The 7319-nt window shown below is 37.4% G+C and overlaps 1 long non-coding RNA gene across 4 annotated transcripts in view; it reads right to left on the bottom strand.

Moving 5' to 3' along the window:
- Positions 1-5105: 5105 nt before the first annotated feature.
- LOC146599386 (uncharacterized) overlaps positions 5106-7319 on the bottom strand; it is a 333890-nt gene continuing 331676 nt past the window's right edge. For all 4 annotated transcript variants that reach the window (XR_014895010.1, XR_014895011.1, XR_014895006.1 and 1 more), the window contains one exon: positions 5106-5820. This is a non-coding gene — a long non-coding RNA (uncharacterized LOC146599386). The remainder of the gene's footprint in view (positions 5821-7319) is intronic.

The following is a 7319-nucleotide window of genomic DNA, read 5'->3' as shown; positions in this document are numbered from 1 at the left end:
CTTTGTCTGATTCAGGTGTTTGTGATCAGCAACTGGAAGGCAAATGTGGACTCTTCAAACCAAAGGAGAAAACAGATGTTTCGAATAATCCTTTAAATGCTGAAGTTTATTCTTACTGTGTATACAGATTTAGGATATTAAATATGTTTATAATCTCATTTCTAAAATCCCTTTGCTCGTCTGTAAGGATTTGACCATTATGTCAAATGCTCAGTTTGGAATTAGAGCTTCCATTTTTATCCTGCATATACTTTCTATACAGCAGCAAACAAGATATGTTGCATTATATTCTCCAAAATAATGGCTGAGTAAGGTCAGGGTCTCTCAGCCTTAGCCCTGTCACCCCCCCCTTCCCCAATTCCTGGTTATAATAACTCATGGAGTTAATTCAGTCAGCATTTTAAATACTGTAGGTGTCTCTTTCCATCATTTATACCGTGAGATGATGAAATGCATAGCAAGTAATTTTATGCAACATAATGAAATTAAAAGCTTTTGGTATTACTGTACTACCGATATAAATCTAACTAAATGTAGTATTGGAGAACGATGGACTATGTAGGTAAGTGTCAGAATGGTTTAAGTCTATTAAGTGTTTTCGGTGGATTTCTGTTCTTGTTTCTTCACAAACGGTCTAAGTAATTGAATGGTTAGTATACTCCTTAAGTGTCTGAGCTTGCAGTTTTCTACTGCCTTTATTCATTAGCAGTGAAAAAGTAAAGCTAATGAAAAACAATGCATTGCAGTGAAACCGTAGATATATTTACCAATGATAGCTAAATGTTACTTGCATATTATTTTAGTAACAAATTAACAAATGTCAGAAACAGTATTTCAACATATACTTTGATAAAATTCAGAGGACTGGACAAAATCACAGTGTCCTGATATGCTTCTTATATTTCAATTTTATCTATCAAATGCTACATGTTTTATATAATCTGGACATTGAATAGAATATTGCCTGAGATCTAGTTTGTGCTTACATGGCAGCATTTAAATAAACTAGAAAAAATATGTAGCCTTTCTCCATATCTCTTACACATTATCATTTGCATACTCTAGTATTTGCTTCTTCCAAATAGATATTTCGCCCCTTAAAAGCCTTACTGTTTCTGCCTTTGGTAGTGTGCAATAGTAACTATTTTCTGTGTTAATTTATATTCCTTACTGTACTTCAGACAAAGCTTCACTCATTTTTACAGTGTTGGGCTTTTTCTTCTGAGTTATTTTTTTTCATGTATGTTTTGTTCAGTCTGGACTATATGGGTTTTTTTTTTGCCACCACGCCCTATGTGGAAAACATGAAGAGGGCTTTTATTCATGAAGAGGCTTAGGGTTTTGTCATGCTTAGTGTTTTGTAACAGAGGACTATGTCGATTTTCTTTTCTCCTCGTCTCATTACGTTCAGTCTTTCATCTTGAAATTGCAGTTATTTATAAGTATAGGTTCTTAATCTGTCCAAGTTGCCCTGAACTTTATTGCTCTCATTTTGTATTTACAGCTATTTCACCTCCTCTTAGCTAGCATTTAGTGTTAGTATTGGTTATTTAATTGGCATCATGTTTCTTCAAGGTTGTTTAGCATTTAAAGGAAATCTTTTCCCCAATTAGCTCTCCCTTCCCAGTCGTTAGATTCTTCCTTCCCAGCCACTTCCCCCTGCCTCATCTGCTCCACCTGGCCCTGAGATGTCCAACAAAAAGATGTCTATGGGTGCCAGCCCGAGTGTGCATCTTCCTGGGCAGAAACTCCTGGGCAGCTGCGTGTGTGTGCATGCCTCTGGGCCAGCGCAGAAGGGCCACAGGGAAAGTCACATGGTGCTTTGCACATAGGGACAACCTAGGCAGCACCTCCGTTAGTCCTAAGATCTTAGCCTATGCCACCACAAAAATCCTTTCTGGCCTTTCTATCCACTGTTTCTATAGAGAGGTCCCTAAATCCAGCTAGAATGAAGTTCATTTTCTTTTAAATGTCCAAGATGGTCCTTTTTCTTTTGTTTGGATGTTAAAAAGTTTTGAATTAAGGTTGATATCCCTGGCTTAAGCCTAGGCTCTTCTTCCCCACTTCTGCCCATACAAGATTTAGATATGCTACTGCCATTATTACTAATATCGGCTGTGCAACCCTATGTGCAGCAAATAGACCTTTTTAGCACTCACTTATCTTTCAGCACTTTCCTTTTTTCCATTTGCATCTTTTCCCTCCGTTGCTTTATCCCATTCAATTTCACCCAACGTTTCCCATTTCCTTATTGCTGGCAAGTAATTCGTGTAGTTATGCATCTTTGCAATGATGGAGCTTTCTGCGCAATCCCTTCTCTGCAACAGAAAACTTTAAAAACTTTCCTGATATTAAACGCTCAGTCAAGTGGACAGTTATCTCCTTCAAGCTGTATAAACAAAAAATATCATTTTGGGGCAGAGAGTGCAGAGAAGATTCTCTTTTGTTCATTGGTTATTTCAGGATATGATGGATGCAAAACACAAGAAATCCCATTTTACAGAGAAAATAAGTTTTAATTGCAATTATTATTTTAAAGCCAGTGTTCTGAAAAGTGCTGTGTTTCAAGGCACATAATCACTGAGTGAGGACTTCAGGAAAAACAGAGAAAAACAGATCAATAGAAAGTTGAAGGAAACTCTTTATCTTGCTCTTCAGCTTTTCTAATTTTTCTAATTTTATTTTTTTTTTGTCTGACATAGTTATTTCAGACATTATTTGTTGAAGATGTAAAACTGCAACTGTTGCTGACAATTTTTTTTTTCTAACTATTTTGAGGGGGTGTCTTCAACTCTACTTTTGGAAAGACTCTGTAGACAGCCTCATTGCATTTCTGAAATTCTTAGTCTGGCTTGGCTTTGCGACCAGAAAAATCAAGGCATTTCTTAGTCTAACATTGCTAACAGATTAAGGACTTTATAGGAGAATTACCAGATTAATCAACTGCGTTAATTTATTGCATTAAGTAGCTTCTTTAGGTTACTAAGCCTTCCATTGTATGCATTATTCCACTTTTTCTTTTCAGAAAAGGAGTGCCTTTGTTTACAAATTAATACTAATATCCCTGTTCTGAAAAATGACCTGTGCAAGGTGCATGTGAGTGGCTCTCAGAAAAGAGATATTGATAGATGTTTTTGAGGAAAAGGCTGCATCTGGCATTTTCTGAAGAGCAGGGTGCAGAATAAGCCTAATAAACCTGATTAGATAATGAAGATCAGCTTACCCATTCTTCTACCTAATATAAAACTCTATGTTGTCACGTGTTATTCTCTTGTAGTCTTATGGGGAACAGAGAGGACCTTTTATCAAGCTCCAGAGAAAGATCGTAGCAGTATGATAGCATGTTTATTTGGGACCTATTGGGAAGCAATAAATTGATCTACTGTAGTACTCTGCCTGTTATCTCTGTTATATGCAGGTTAATCTTTCAATATCTATTGTGAGTAGTGTGAAAATTTGTGTGATACAGTAGGTGTAGCACTATCTTTCACCTGCACTGTCATGCTATTTTGGAGCCATGACCTGGCCAAAAGTAAGAATAGGTGTTTAGTTTATGAGCACATCATTACTGCTGGAACTGCCTGACTACCTTTGTTTCTGAGGCTCAGTTTGATGCTGAATAACAACATTGTTCAGAAAGAGCTATTTCCTTGAGACTTAGAAAAGTGTTCGAGGCATGAAGATTTCTCTGTTAGCATTCTTGTAATGAATACTTTTCATTCTCTTACGTAATTTATCACTGCAGTTGACTTTTCCTTCACTGTAGAATGACCAAGAAAGAATCAAGCATGTATGATTTAGAACATATATATCTAAAAAATATGTTTCTGCATAAATAATACCATCACAGTCTTCACTGATATCCTCTGAATACAGTAGGACCAAGTATCACCTTTGTCAAGAATCAGTTTGAAGACACTTTATACCACCTCCATTTCATTTGTTCCCTGCTTCTTTATTTCCTAGATCTAGACAAGGGACTGCTGTGATGTGGGACTATTTCTCCTTTCTTCAGGTATACAGGATAAAAAGATCTTGATCCAAGGTCTAGAGTGAGCTCTTACATTGTTTCATAAGTTGGGAAGAATGTATTTTAGCTTTTTTAATACTTAATGCAAATGAATTTAAAGCCAGCAGCTACCATCTGTGGATATGCTAGAGAAGAAGCATTGATGTCTTTTTGATTTCTCTTGCTATGTCTTCATTGCCAAATAAAATGGGACAGGGACCACTCTCCAGTTCACAGGCCAAGTGACACAAACTGAGTGTGTTCACATGATGCCAGGGTATCCTCTGCGTCCCTTATAGTGGTACATCTATAGGCTGAAATCTTAATTATTATTTGCTATGTTTGTTCTTCAGATTGTCAAAACTATCTGAGGGCTGTGTCAGAGCCCATTTAAGAGAGCATCACACCTGGATGCACTATGAGAGTGCAAGGCCCATCAGTACAAGTGTGAAGAGTTGTGTACAGGAGGAAGTTGCTGGAGCTGGTGTTGTTTTGTCCATGCATCCTGTTGGGAGTGATCCCTGGCCGTGAGCTATCTCTGAGCATCAGCGCGAAGTGTACTACTCAGCACAGCACCTGTCAGAGAGCTCGCTAGCAAGTGAGTAGTAGGGCTGACTGAGGATCCAGTACTTGAGCTTGCTACCCAGTGCTGTTTTATTTACCAGGATAGACATAGTATTTTAGTTTCAGTGCAGCCAGTGGTTGTGCTACAGCTTGGAAGACCTCCCTGGCTGTTGCCCCTGAAAGGCATTGACCTTTGAAAGGAGGAGGGTGTTTTATTTCTGTTTAATGTTCTCTGAATTGTGGTCTCCAGGCCTGAACCTTCATCTTGCTCTCTCTCTCTATTTTTATTATTATTATTTTTTTGCTTTCTGTATTCCCCACCCTCCAGGAACCCCCCCCCCCCCCCAGAACGCCCTGTGGGGAAGTTCTCAGGTCCCAAGGTTTCTGCTTGATGCCTTCCTTATTCCACCACCCTCCAGGAGAACTAGGAAACAGAGGAATCCATTGGACTCTGCAGGACTTTGCATATTCTCAACCATTGCCTGAGATCAAGAGCACACGAAACACCATGAAACACAATCTATTATCCTTGTCGAAGAATTAGTTTACTTTATTTTAGAAGATTATTCTGTTCCCTCACTGAACAGTGTGTGAAGCCCCCATGACTTACTCTTGTATCAGGTAATGGGACCTTCATTTAGTTCAATGGAAGACAGCAAAATGGTACCAAAGAGAATGCTGAACAAGATGAACCAACTGCCACCAACAAGTCCTTGGTAATTGAAACAATATTTTTCAATTAGAAAGAATTAGCTATGACCTTATTAGAAAACACACAGCTGGTGAAATGTGAATATACAGTGCTGTATGTGAACAATACAGACTTTTTTAGGTGATCTGAAGCTATTTTGTGACAAAAACATCAATTGCAATTCTCCCTTTAATTAGCAATTGCTCCAATTTAATACAAATAGACATATAATATTTTTAAGACTTTTTCTGTAGATAAGCATGCAGGATTTCCAGGCAACCATTGCACTAACATCCATAAAAGATACTTTTCAGATATTGCATAGTTTACTGAATGAAAAAGATGCTCTTTCTTTGAAAGCAGATCTGTAACAGTTTTGTAGGTATACAGGTCAACATACATTGTACACAGATTTTTAGTTTAGGCCTGCATAAATAACTTACGCTAATTCTTGAGTCAGTAAATTCAGCCTAAGATTGGATAATTGCTGAAGTTGAACTTTATCTTTCAAGATGGCTTTGGAGGAAGATGCAACTGCAGCCACTTCACTGCTTCACTGAATATCAGATATAAAAAGGGAAGGAAAAAGGATCTAAGAATGCCAAACTAACATTTGACACTTACAGTATATTTGTGTAAAATCTAAAGAATGTATGGCAAAAGACCGGTATCGGGTGAAAGCAGGGCATAAAAATATACAAGTCTATCTGAGTTGCATTGATAACAAAGCCTGTGCAATGTGCATTATGTCATGACCACTGACAGCTTTAACTGGACAGGAAAACGCAAGCACCTTTTTTGTGATAGCCATTGGTGCCTTGATACTCTTTACTGACCTTATCTGAAGAATAATAAATGCTTCAGTTCCTCAGTTTGTTCTTAATACTATTTTTGTTGTTTTTTTTCTTTGCCTTCTTAGTGACTGATACCCTCTACAATCAAGAAAAAATCCAGCCTAACAACTGTGCTAGAGAATCATCTCTGACAAGTGGCAGCAGAGACCCCCCCGAAGCATGCTGTGCTTAAAGCATAGGTTAAGAAAGCCCAGTCATGTTATAAGGCTATGTGCAAGGACAGCTGTGTCAGTGCTGATGCCAAAGATGTGCAGAAGCAGTTACCCTTGCACAGGTGAAACCCTGCTGTGTGAATCAAGCCTAAGGAAGGGGTATGTATGAATCCCTGAGGTTATGAGGTCTTGCAGGTGAATACCCTTCCCTAACATCCCATTTTTCTAGCACATAGCGAAGTGCTTCCTGCCCAAAACACACCACTTTGCCAGTAGCAGAGTAGCAGAAGCGTTATGTAGGAAACTACTCTGTAGAAAAAAACTTATCTCAAGCCAGTGTAGGTAATACAATAAATTAAATAAACATGAGTTGTTGTTTTGTAGCACATTTGTAGGACCTTCTTGTTGGTTGAACTTTTGATCAGGAAGAATTTCTCACACAAAAGCCTTTTGCTTTTTCTTTTCCTGATGTTATGAGGTTTTTAGGTCAAATTCTAAAAGATACTGTGACATTCGTGCTGTCTTCAGGAAAGCCAAATGTTTGCTCGTGATTTTACTACCTTTAGTGCATGTAGAATAGTTATGGACTAGATATTCTCTGTAGTTTGTACTTCTATTTTTTACAAAAAAAAAAAAAAAAAAAAAATCTCCTGAAGCAAACAAGTAAACAGAAATACTTTGATGTAATTTTAAAACTGTTATTTATTATTTAACATGTTCCTTTGAATCAATTGCATAAAAGGCCAAAACATGAAACAAATGCAGATATTAAAACACATCATAGGCTTCATGTGTTGGTCTAATTTGCTTTCTTTATTTACAAAATAAACATCAATATAAATATTTAATACAGTAGCTGCAGTAAGAAAAAGGACAAGCGTATTATTACAGTGAGAATGCTGAGCACAGTGAAAACTATGTTTTAAATTATAACTTTCTCTTAGCTTGGGCTAGAGCCTTTTTTCATAAAGGAAAAAAGTCATAATGCATTAATGGCAAATATCCATCAGGACATAAGTCTAAAGGCAACTCAGAGAAGTATATTGAAA

The sequence above is a fragment of the Rhea americana genome, unplaced genomic scaffold (genome assembly GCF_003343005.1).
Source record: "Rhea americana isolate MKP2758 unplaced genomic scaffold, rheAme1 scaffold_14, whole genome shotgun sequence".
Taxonomy (NCBI): Eukaryota; Metazoa; Chordata; class Aves; order Rheiformes; family Rheidae; genus Rhea; species Rhea americana.
This window is presented reverse-complemented; position numbering and strand designations above follow the sequence as displayed.